At 55.8% G+C, this 12,117-nt stretch overlaps 1 pseudogene; it reads right to left on the bottom strand.

Moving 5' to 3' along the window:
• LOC121160776 overlaps window positions 1–11,636 on the bottom strand; it is a 64,271-nt pseudogene extending 52,635 nt beyond the window's left edge.
• Window positions 11,637–12,117: the final 481 nt, after the last annotated feature.

Below are 12,117 nucleotides of genomic sequence, written 5' to 3'. Positions count from 1 at the left end.
CAGGGACAACGCCCGCGCCCAAAGCATTTCCACTTTGGGTTTTTTTTTTTTTTTTTCCTACAGCCCACAGGACTCTCCTGCCTCGGACCTGAATCATGCTGCAGCTTTGAGAGAGCAGTTACGTGTCCATTTCCTCCGGTTATCAGCAGAAGGTTAAGTGCCCCGGCACTCAGCCCCAGATGCCACCCAGCCCCGGGCCCATCTACGGTTTCCATTAGGAGCTGAGGCAGAGGAGTCGGAGCTGCGGGTTCATTCTCTGGCCCTGGCCCCTCTTGCTAATAGAACCTCAGCCACTCTCCCTAACGTAAAGCTCTCTCTCTCTCCAGGCCAAGCCAGGCAATTTAAATGGCACTCATGGCTCCCGCCCATACGGCCCTGGGCCCCTGGGCGCTGTGAGGAGCCTAAGCAATAGAATCTATTAGGTCTGTCTCCTTTGTCCCATCTTGTCATGAACTTCTAAGAAAAAGGCAGTAAGAGGATCAGTACCCAGAAAACCTCCGTAATTGTGGCTTCTCCACAGTGCACGGGGACAATTACCAAGGCAACCGGCCCATCGCTCACCCAAGGGCCTGGGGAGCCGAGCGAGGAAGCGGCTGCTGAGCCCTCTGAGGCACTGCAATCAGATAGTAACCAACATTTTAAAAGGTCCTTGTGTAAAAAAAAAACGGGAGGGGAGGGCCAGGCAGGAGAACAGGGGACGGAGGGTGGGGACGGGGGGGGGAGGAAATTAATTTCCTCTCATTTCCTGCCTGCTGCATCGATTGCGGTCCACGGGGGAGGTGGTGCCTGGTCGCCCTGCACCTGGGACCTCGGCGCTGGCAGCCCAGCCGGCGATGCGATCCTGTTGATGTACTTGTTTATTTATCTCCCTGTCTGGACCTGCAGGGTGGTGGGGTCCTGGGACAGACGGGACAGAGGCTGGAGTAGCAACCTCCCCGGGACAGCACAGTGCCCTTTTCACTGTCTTCTCACCCTGCGAGGGTGAGAAGCATCACCATAGTCGCTGGACTCCCCCATATTCTGTTAGTCATTTTGCTTGTTAGAGACTGCCCTGTGAGCTTGGAAAGGGGAGCAGTGCTGGCAGTGATGGGACTGGGAGAAGACTGACAAGTCCAGAAGTGTCTTGAAGACTCTGGGGATCCTGCCTCTAGCCAGAGGACCCCGGAACTGTCCCAGCTCACTGGGGAGGGTCATTTGGGCGAGCATCTGTCTTGGGTTTACGCCTCTGATGATTCTTAACCCTGCTTCCTGTGGCCTTGCCATGGGGCCCACTGCCATGAGCAGCAGGCACTTGCCAGTCAGTCTTAGGCTCCCTAATGTCAATCTTCCTCTTAGAATCATCCAAACCTGGGATGAGCGGTGTGGCAGAGCAAGGGAAGTTGCCACCTATAACATCAGCATCCCATATGGGCACCCGACCCATGCCGCCCAGCCGTTCCACGTCTCGTCCATCTCCCTGCTAATGGCCTGAGAAAAGCAGCTGAGAACGGCCCGAGTGCTGGGACACCGCCGCCCTCCTGGGAGACCCAGAGGAAGCTGCAGGCTTCCTGACTTCCTCCTAGCTCAAACCTGGCCACTGTGGCCATCTGGGAAGGAAACCAACAGATGGGAGATTATCTCCCTTTCTCTCTCTCTCATTCCCTCTTGCTAACTCTGATTTTCAAATGTATAAATGACTCTCTAAAAGAAAGACCGAGACCTTCCAGTGACTAGGATGCTATCCTATGCCTCCACGAGCGCCCACAGAAGGAGGTTCGGAGCAGAGGGACCAGGAGCATTTGAAGCGTTCCTAAGAGCAAGGATGAAGTTTGTGAGGCCTTGAGGAGCCCGGGCTCCACCAGAGAGAAAAGCGTTATCCCAAGCCATGGGTATCATTGAAGAGAGCTAAGCAAGGGAACTCCTAACGCAGGTGTGGACAGCAGTAAGGGACTAAACAAGGGGTATGAACTTCCTGGGGGCCAGCAACGTGGGAGCCGTTCCCGACAGGAAGGACTCGAGCGTCCCTGATCCTAGGTGGGCTGCACACGCAGGAAGAGGGACCTCACAGCAGCAGCTGTATGTAGCCAGGGAGGGGACGGCATGCCTGCTCACCGCACCACCCGTGAGCACCGTGGCCAGTGTCCACAGGAAGCCAGAGGCAGGGGACCTGCGGCACAGCCCCTGAGAGCTAGCTGCCAAAGGCACAGAGCAGGGCAAAAGCAGTAGCAAAAGTGCACGTGGGTGCCAGGGAGGAGCAAATGGAGACCGGCCAGATCAGATGAAGATATTACATCTCTGAGGAGAAAAGCTGGCAAGTTGTGGCGTGAGCTTCTGAACTGGATGGCAGGGCTGTGTGCCCCCCAGGGCTGCAGCCTTCCAAGTGAGCCACGGCAAAGGGAGGCTCAGGGAAGAAGGGAGCGTTGTGAAAACGAAGCTGCCAGCTGGCAGCTGGAGGGAGGGAGGCTGGAGACCTCTGAGTGACTCCCGTGTAAGGGGTCCGAACGGCACCTGCCCGAGAACGCGGCCATGAACAGCAGCGCTAACCAGGCACCATCGCAGCACCGCTGCCCCTGAGGTGCTTACATCCTTCTCCACCTCCCACGTCTGCACCAAGTCAGAGAAGCAATCCTGGTCAAGGCTCCACGTTATTCGCTGTTTTCCTGATGTGTTAAATACCCCCTGCGGGGGCCCAGCACAATAGCACAATAGCCTCCTCCTGGCTAAAGACCTCCCTTCGCACGTGGGCGCCAGTTCCTAATCTAGCTGCTCCAGTTCCCTTACAGCTCCCTAACTTTGGCCTGGGAAAGCAGTCAAGGATGGCACAAAGCCTTGGGACCCTGCATCCATATGGTAGGCCCGGAAGAAACTCCTGGCTCCTGGCTTCGAATGGGCTCAGCTCCAGCCGTTGTGGCCACTTTGGGAGTGAACCAATGGATAGAAGATCCTTGTCTCTCCTTCTCTCTGTAAATTTGGCTTTCCAATAAAAATAAACGACATTGTGAATGAGATTTCTATAAATCTAACTCCTCCAGAATGACAATCGGATGTAGGGCGAGAGAATCTAGGTTCTCTTTGTTGTTCACCCGACAGAATAATGTTTGTTTCGTCCAAGCCGGGCAGCTGTCTGGTCAGTGGTCTGGTGAGATGGCTTACAGCTCCAGCCACTCAGAGACGAGAGGTTGCACACTCAGATGACAGCAGGAGCCGGGGAGGTGCCTTGTACAGGATGGACGGGAGTAGGAGGGTCTCGACAAGACAGCAAGGGCTGCCCTGCACCTGTTCTTCCTGGAGAGCTCAAGTCCCATCTCACAGAGACAATGGGAACAGGCATTTGGGATGCCACTCGGGATCTTGGGTCTGGTCCTGGCTCTGCTCCTGACTCCGGCTTCCTGCCGATGCGTACCCCAGGAGGAAGTAGTGGTGCCTCCAGCGGGGTCCCCGCCACCCCCACGGGATTCTCAGACTGAGTTTCCAGCTCTTGGCCTCGACTTGGGCCAGCACTGGCTGTTGCTAGTATTTAGGGGTGGGGGTCTCTCGTCTTCTTTATTCCTTTGCCTTTCAAATAAATTCATTTTTAAATAAAAGAATTTTTTTTTCAAATTAAAAAAGTAAGTTTTTTTAAATGCCAAAGGGAGACAACTCCTTCTCAGCCCCACCCAGCTGAGACAACTCCAACCTCTAGCTCCCTTCATTTTCCAGGAGACTTCGAACGTCCAGATCTTTAGGTGGAATCTGTCTCTTTGTAAAAAGGAGACACAAAACTCTAAGCACCATCCAAACAGAGCCAAACAAAAGCAGCCGTGTGAGAGCCAAACCTAGTACAGGTGACCCGCTTGCCACCTCCACACAGCCAAAGCAGGGCTGCAGGTACCAGGGCAGCTGTCCTGGCCAAGAAGGCCAAAAACCAACAAAATAAAACGTCCGGGGCTGGCCCCCAATCTGAAGATGACCGCCAGTCCATCCAGCCTGTTTGTCAGCCTTCCCCAGGGCTGGAGGATGATCTGTCCTGCTTTTGCCTCGATTCGAAAGCTCTTCAACGGCATGGTAATTTCCAAGAAATGTGCTTCGTTACCTGTAAGAGCTGCTTTTCTCAGCTCCCTGCTACTGACATTTGCAGCATCTTCTAATTTCTTAATTTTCTGAGAAGCGAACAGATGACCCAAACATTATGGAATGGCTATCCATTAAAACTTTTCAGGACAATACAGAGTTTCTCACAGTACCTTCTGGTACCGTAAGAAGAGAAATAATGGTGCCATCTTCTCAGTCCAGTCTTTACTGCGCTGGCTGATGGAACATTTACTACCTAGGTCACTACGCTCATCAAGTGGCTCCCATGAATTTATAAGAAGCCTGTTTGGGAACAGAAAAGGCATACAATGAAGACAGTCAAGTCAACAATGCATCCCATGGTGAATGGAAGAAAGACTTCTTTAGACAGGAGGAATCAGATGGAGAACTCTACAGCACAATGTGGCGAGAACAGCCAACAACGACGCCTTGTAACGTTAAAAGCCACTAACTTTTTAGTGTTCGAAATGCCCAAAGTAATGCATATGCTAACTTATTTAGCTATCATACAATGTACACATTGTTCAATCATAATGTACACTATAAATACATAAAGCTTAAGTCCACTTAAAAATAATTATAAACACAATCATGTGAATAATGGACTAGTACTAGATAGTGCTATGACCGCAGGACTCACGAATATTGGAATTGTGACCCACTCTACAGATGCTTCCTGAAGAATCATCATGCAAGGACCAGAGATGCAGAAGCTGATCAGTAATTCCTACGCCAGGGTCAAGTGGACAGCACTGAGTCATGGAGAAAGAGCTTCAGGCCAGGGGCAGACTTCAGGTCTCCCCCACTGACCTCAACCCCAAGGCTCATGGCCACCCTGTCCTCCTCTCCACAAACCCTCACCTAAGACCACATGGTGTCCCACCTGGAAGACTCCAACAGCCTTCTGGCCAGACCTGCAGCTTCCCTCTCCGGAGTCTTGAACAGCACAGGAGAGAGAAAGAAAGAGAAGGAGGTGTGTTGGACGAGCCCCAAGGGCAGGGAGGGGCTTGGTCATCTACTGAAGAGAAACCAGCCAACCTGCCAAACAGCTACCCATCACCCCTGCCGACGGGCCCTCATCTCAGCCTCCCCATCCTCATGATGGCTCCAGGATCTACACCAAACTCATCCTTTACCATGGACCCTTCCAGAGCCCCCCGCACCGGGCACCGTGCCTCGTCTCTTTCTCAGAATCCCCCCGCCCGGTGGCCAGTTTAGAAAAGTACGATGCTGTTTTAACACCCACTGTCTCCAAGAACAGAATCAAAACAAAACTCTCCAAATCAATTGCAGGGGGAAAAAAATAAAAGGATATTTCTGATGTTTTCCTAAGCTTTTCATCCTTTTTCAAACGGGGGAGGGGGGTTCAAGTGGCAACTGAGGAATAAAAGCAAGCGTTCGGACGCATCCCCGACCACAAGTCCACAGAAAATGAAAACAAGCCCGCTCTCAGCGTGCGTAATTACAGGGACAATCAAGTAATGAAAGGTTCATTAGTTTAATGTGATTCCATCAAGTACCAAAAAGCGGGAAGGAGTGGGAGAAAGGAAGAAAATGGATATGAAAGAGGAGAGGGAGGGGACCCAGGACATGAAAGAGGCAGGGCAGCCCGGGATGGAGATGTGTCTTTGATTAGGCTGCCCGGTCAGGGCCCTGCGACGGAGGCCACGGGAAGGGGCTGCTGATGAGCAGAGCCCCCGGTGGAAAACCGCTGGACATGCGTCTCCCTTGGCCACTCCATGGGCCTCATCTGTGGCCATGGGAACCCAGCAAAGAGCCAAACAGACAAGGCTCCATCCCCTTAAATCCTCACCTGCCCATAGAGGAACAAAGCTAGGAAATGTCGGGGTAGGGAAAGTGCTGGCATTTTACAGCAGCTGGCCAAGGAAGGAATGAGGCTCAGGTATTAAGACTGGGAGGGAGGGCCCAGTGCGATGGCTCAGTAGCTAAATCCTTGCCTTGCATGTGCCAGGATCTCACATGGGCACCTGTTTGTGTCCTGGTTGCTCCACTTCCCATCCAGCCCCCTGCCTGTGGCCCGGGAAAGCAGTGAAGGACGACCCAAAGCCCTAGGACCCCAGAAACCCAGAAGCAACTCCTGATTCCTGGCTTTGGATCAGCTCAGCTCCAGCTGTTGTGGCCACCTGGGGAGTGAACAAGCAGATGGAAGATCTTTTTCTTTCTGTTTCTCCTTCTCTCTGTAAATCTGCCTTTCCAATCAAAATAAGAAAATCCTTAAAAAAAAAAAAAAAAAAAAAAGAAGAATTTGGACAGTCCCAAGCGCAGACAAGGAGCAGTCGGGCTCCAGGCCCTCAATGTCATGACCGGGTTGCTGGATACAGAGTCAGCTGTGCTCACCTAAACCCAAGGGAGCCAACATCAGAGGCGACTGTCCAGTCACCTGCGAGGCTCCCGGGAACGACAAGCACCAGGCAAGCTCCCCTGGCCTCCACTCTGCCACCCCAGCGCCTTGGCCAGCTCAGTTTCCTCCGCCAAAGCAGCAGGCCCCAGCACGGTTGAGCAGCAGCAGCCTCTGCTTTGAGCTCAGGCCCCGCACAGACGGCGGAGGACGGACGGACGCCGGGTCTCAGATGTCGCTGCCCCCACGCGAATCCTGAGTCGGGGCACCTGGCGGATAGGAACCATCGCACTCTGACACATTCCAACGTCACCTCGGGGTCCGGGGTGTTCACTGGCATCCCAAGGGGCCTCTTCCCCAGATAAAAGCCATCTAAGAGGGTGCAGCCACAGACACTGAAACCCAAACCCCTAAAAGCCTCTGCCCACAGTGCGCCAGGTGTGGCGCGGACACGCCTGCTCCTCCTTTTAATCTAAATCATGTCCCAGACAGCACGGAAGACTGCTCTAAATTCTCTGCTGCACTAATCTTTTCTATACTTTTATGCTTGTCTGAGATGATTGAACATGACTCATTCATAGCTCTGTTTTCAGCCGCCACGGGCCTCTTCCAGTTGGCAACATCTGGTTTGTTGCAGCGAAAGGCCCGTGTTGTCGATCGCATACCTCTGCGGCGTTCTCCGGAGAGACGGAGTCCACGCTGAGGGCTGGTCACACGCCAGCAACTGTCACACACGATCGCACACCGCAGACTACCTGCTCTGTTGATTGAGGGTGATACGGAACTGGATGTCAGTTGCATGCAAACTGCCAACCCCAAAGTGTGGACTGGCGGTGATCAACCTTTCTTTATTGTTTTCCTTGCAGTCCTTTTCTTTCAAACAAAATTTGAATAAAGCTTTGGAAACGATTCCTGCCCCAGGAAGGGTAACCGCTCCCACGCCCCAGACGCCCCACGCCCTTCAGAGGGCTCCTACGGTGCCTGCTGATCTTCCTAGGTGCCCGAGCCTGCCAGCGGGGCCCAGCTCGCCGGGGTGATCTCGGACGACCTCCAGATGACTCTCATTTTCTTCTGCTTTTGCGGTAATGCTCTGTGATGAACATTAACTCTGTGATCATAAAATAAATCGAACATCTTAAGGGATACTGATCTTAAGCCCAGGCTGGGCTCGAGCCAGCTGCCGGAGAGCAGTCGGTGAGGATGTGTCAGGGGCTCAGCGTGGGCTGCGCTACGTGCTCGGCACAGCGGGAGACGGGCGGCTGACCTCGGAGGGCAGGGTGCCTTGTTCACCATCACGGAGCCCAGTCTGTGGGTGAGCCTTGTGCCCTGGGGCTCTGCCACCTGGAGCTCTGTGTGTCATGACCCGAGGACCCAGAAAGGTGTGCGTCCTCCACAGGGCACGGGAATGGCTCACTACCAGCCAGGGCACTGGATGACGCTACGTCCCCGGCCAAAAGGCAGTTGGCATCCCCTCCAATGGACACAGCAAGGGCCAGTGGCGGACCCTCCTCCAGAAATTGTGACTGACTGGCATCTTGGAAGGATGAAGCCTGGTGCTCCCGTGTGCACGAGGGGCAGACTGGTACAGAGGTCGGGCCCCTGACCAGGTGCACTGCTGGTGGCCAACTGCCGTGCACAGCTGATCCCTTCTCCAAATCACTGCTCTTGGCTGAATTTGAGATGCTCCTTCCAGTACACTACATTCCAGGGGGGAATGGACTGAATGACACCTCACCTCAAAGGGGCACCCACTCCATGGTGCAACAGATGTCCCCAGGGTCCCCATTAGATCCGATTCATGTTATCCCCAGCAATGACTTTTTTTTTTTTGATAATTTGTATTTGTCAGATTGACATAAAACATACATACAGTAAAATACCTTAGTTCTAAATGTTGCATAATTCCATGCATTTTGACATCTCCCATCACCTCTCCTTCCAGTCCACCTGAAACAGCCACTCTCCTGTTAACTGTCAGCTCCATTCTGTCTGTCCTTAACCTCCACACACGTGGAATCCCACCACATGAACTGCTTGTATAGATCTTCTCTCACTCAACATACTATCTTTGAGATTAAGCTGTGTTGTACGCATCAGTAATACACCTGCCATTGCTGAGCAGTACTCAACTGCGGGCAACATACAAACCCATACCTATTATTTCTTCCGCTGATAGGAATTTGGGCTGCCTCGGTACACAGCTATAAGCGATCAAGTGGTGATAAAAACTGTTGCCCAGGATTTGTTTGGGAGCGCATGTTTTATTTTCTCTTGGACGGCTGGTTCAGAGGCCGGAGGCGGAAGGAGGCTCCGGTTCACACTAATGGTGATCGAGAGTTCTAGACTACTGCGGCCACCCCACCGCTTGTGGTTGGCTTCCAACGGCCTACCACGTGAGACGCGCTGCCCGGCTGCTCCTGGGTCACCCCCCCCCCCCCACGGTGCCTCTTCCAACCTTTTACCATTGACTTGCGTTTTAATATAGTTAGGACCCAAGTTGGACACAAACATGTGTATTGCAAATATTTTTTCCTCCTAACCTGTAGCTTGCTTTTTCACATTCTTGAGGGGATTTGGGGGGAGGAAGCAGGGATTTTTAGCTTTTCTGATCAATTCCCTTTTTTCCTCCTCTTCTGGTTAGTACATTTTGCTTCTTTTCTAAGAAAGCGTTTGTGCACCCTCAAGGTTGCTAAGATATCCTCCAACGTTTTCTTCTAGGAATTTTATCTTTTGGCTTTCACTTTGTTTAAGCCCACGGTCCTTCGCAAATTAAAAGTTGCCAGTGCAATGCCAAGGTAAGGGTGGAGGCTAGTGTTTTAACTCATGACTCAGCTGTTCCAGCGCTATGGGTTCCAAAGGTTTGGCTTTCCCTACAGAGTGGGGAGCCCTTGTTGAAAACGACGGGTGTATGACGGGACTTGGGCCCACCCCGCCGTGCCGCGCCTGCCCCTGGGATCGCTCTCTTAGCTCTGTCCTGGACTATCCATTTTCTTCACCACTGCCTTCCGCCAGGAGCCTTCCATGCAGGTACCAGGTCCAGGATGACACACAGACACGCCAAAGCGGGGGAGGGTCAGTGCCAGGAACAAGGTGAAATGTGGTAGCATTTAATGGGAAAATGCCAGGTCAGAGCGTGGTAGCCATGGGTAGAAAAGGCTTCCCGGAAGGGCTGACACTGCGTCCTGAGTGATGGCAACATGCAACGGCACTTCAAAAGGCCCATGGGAAACGGAATTGGAAGAGAAGTTTGCTCTGAGAACACCTTCCAGGTCTCCTAAGCCCTCAGCCCGGCCCCATTCCTTCTTGCTGGAGCATTTATGAATCTGAGCTCCCGTCTAAGATGGATGTCTTCATCTCTCCGTATTTCAGTGCTACTTCTGGGACTCCCCCTGACTTTTTCTTCTAACCCTTTTACTGCGTTGTTTGTTCTCTGTGCCCAGATCTCCGTGTAAGTTGCTCTGAGCTCAAGCTTTAGAAAGGAGCCAGGACGCCCGCGGACGCCCAGATGAGAGAAACCCTGGGATCAACACCACGCTTGGCCCATCACAGTCCTGCCTGTCCTGGCAAAGCCCGAGACCCCTGAGGAACCTGCAGCAGCTTGCGCCCCGGGCTACTCCCCGCCCCACTCCTGCAGGACCGGGAAAACAGAGCTGTGACTCCAGGCTCCAGCCACCAAGTGTCACACAGGACTTACGGTACCTGAAAAGTAGTGAAAAAACAAACCACTCCTGAACGCCCTCTGACTTTCCAAGACACCTGTGCTGTAAGAATCCCACAGCATCCACTCAACAAGGGAGAAGCCAGAGTTGCTAAGTGACCGGTTCCTGCAGACACGGAGCCCAAGGAGCAAAAACACAACTCAAGCCGAGCTCAGCCGGGACGCAGCGGCCAGCATCGACCCCTTGGAGCCCGGCACACATTGGCCCCGGTGCGGTTCACACCATGTGGGCCCCCGCCCAGAGCGTGCTGGCTGAGACAAGCGAACCAACCAAGAGGGTCCAGCAGGAACTTGTCCACATTTGGGATGGGGAGGCGGCGCAGGCACCAGCCAGTCCTCAGCCTCGGGGCTACAGCAGCAGATACGGGGATCCAGATCAGGGCCTACCCCTGCCTCCCAGGCCTGCTGTCAGTGGACGAGGGAAACCGCCTGGCAGCCGGGCACAGTGTTTTCAATCTGTAACGACTGCTGCCCCGCCACCGCGACTGTGAAATCTGCGGATACCCAAGGCCGACCAGACAGGCCCTCCCCAGCTCCTGGAAACGCCACCGGCCTCAGGGTCACGACCTGGGACGTACAAAGGTCACCTTGCAGTCCTGAAGTCCACACACACACACACACACACACACACACACGTCAGTCACTGCAGTGCCCCCTGACCCCGACTCCCAGGCTCGGCCATGACACCTGCCGCCCAGGAACGGGGGGCGTCCTTCCCAGCCTCCCCCAGCACAGCAGCCGGCCTGGCTCCCCAAGGACTCATCCGAATTCACTGCACAGCCGGGGCAGCGAGAGAGCCGGCTGTGAGCTGCGCCCCCCAGCACCTTCCTCCCAGAGAGACACACACAGGGGTGCGGGGGAGCCCTCCTCTCCCTGCGCCCCCCGCCCCGCCGCCTTTTCTGGGAGGCAAGCAGGGCCCCAGGTGCAAAGCGACGCACACCCGCTCTCCGCAGGCTGGAAGCCACCCCAGCCTCGGGGTGGACCAGATGTCCGAATCTCTACACCCCCCGCCCCCCAGGCTGAAAAGGTGGGAAGCCGGGGTGGTCGAGGTCTGAGCTTAGAGCTGGGGCCCGGGCACGACTCCAGCGGGAGCCTGCCGTGCACACCCCGAACCGCCATGTGCAAGGCCAAGTAAGAGACCCCCAGGCCCAAGGAAGGCGGCGACACCTCCGGGAGGACCGCCGGGAGGGAGGACCGCCGGGAGGGAGGCCCACCGGGAGGGAGGACCACCGGGAGGGAGGACCGCCGGGAGGGAGGCCCACCGGGAGGGAGGACCACCGGGAGGGAGGACCACCGGGAGAGAGGACCGCCGGCTCGCGCAAGGCCCAGCGAAGGGCGGCTCACCGTGCTGGCTGGCGCTCCGCCGTCCACACTGAGGGAAGCCGCGGTGACCCCCGCCTCAGCCCGCACGCCCCCTCTGTGCGGGGAGGACGCGGCCCTTCCGGCCACGCCCCTGGCGCCCGCGGGTCTCCACACCGAGGTGAGGGCCGGGTCGTGTCTGCCCGCCATGGGGACACCGGCCTCCGTGAGGGGAGACCAGCCTCCCTGAGGGCCCGCCGCAGCAGCGGTCAGCACCGAGAGCCACGTCCCCCAGCGGGGCTTGGCCACATTCTGTGTGGGACCGGACGGCCCCGTGGGCTTCCCGACGGGGTCACGGGGTCACGGGGTCACGGCCAGCTCCCACGCGGTGGGCAGCGCGGCTTGGGCCTTGCGAGGTTCTAGAACACGCCAGCATGGGGGCCGGGAGTTTGGAAAGCCGAGTCCCCGCGGCGTGTCCGAGGGCGGGAGGGCCGGAGGAGGCCCCCCTCACAGCCACCGCGCGCCCCGGACCGCGTGCTGCGCCCCGAGCGGCGTCCTCCGCCTCAGCTGGACGACGGCCGAGGCCTTGAGGGCCGGAGCCGGGCGCGTCTCCCTTCCCGCCCTCGGCCCCGCGGCCGCCGCGCGTCGGCCCGGTCTGTGGCGCCCCCTGCCGGCCGGCTGCCGAAGGACG

The sequence above is a fragment of the Ochotona curzoniae genome, unplaced genomic scaffold, assembly GCF_017591425.1.
Source record: "Ochotona curzoniae isolate NIBS_2020 unplaced genomic scaffold, NIBS_Ocur_1.0 contig_46, whole genome shotgun sequence".
In the NCBI taxonomy this organism is placed as follows: domain Eukaryota; kingdom Metazoa; phylum Chordata; class Mammalia; order Lagomorpha; family Ochotonidae; genus Ochotona; species Ochotona curzoniae.
This window is presented reverse-complemented; position numbering and strand designations above follow the sequence as displayed.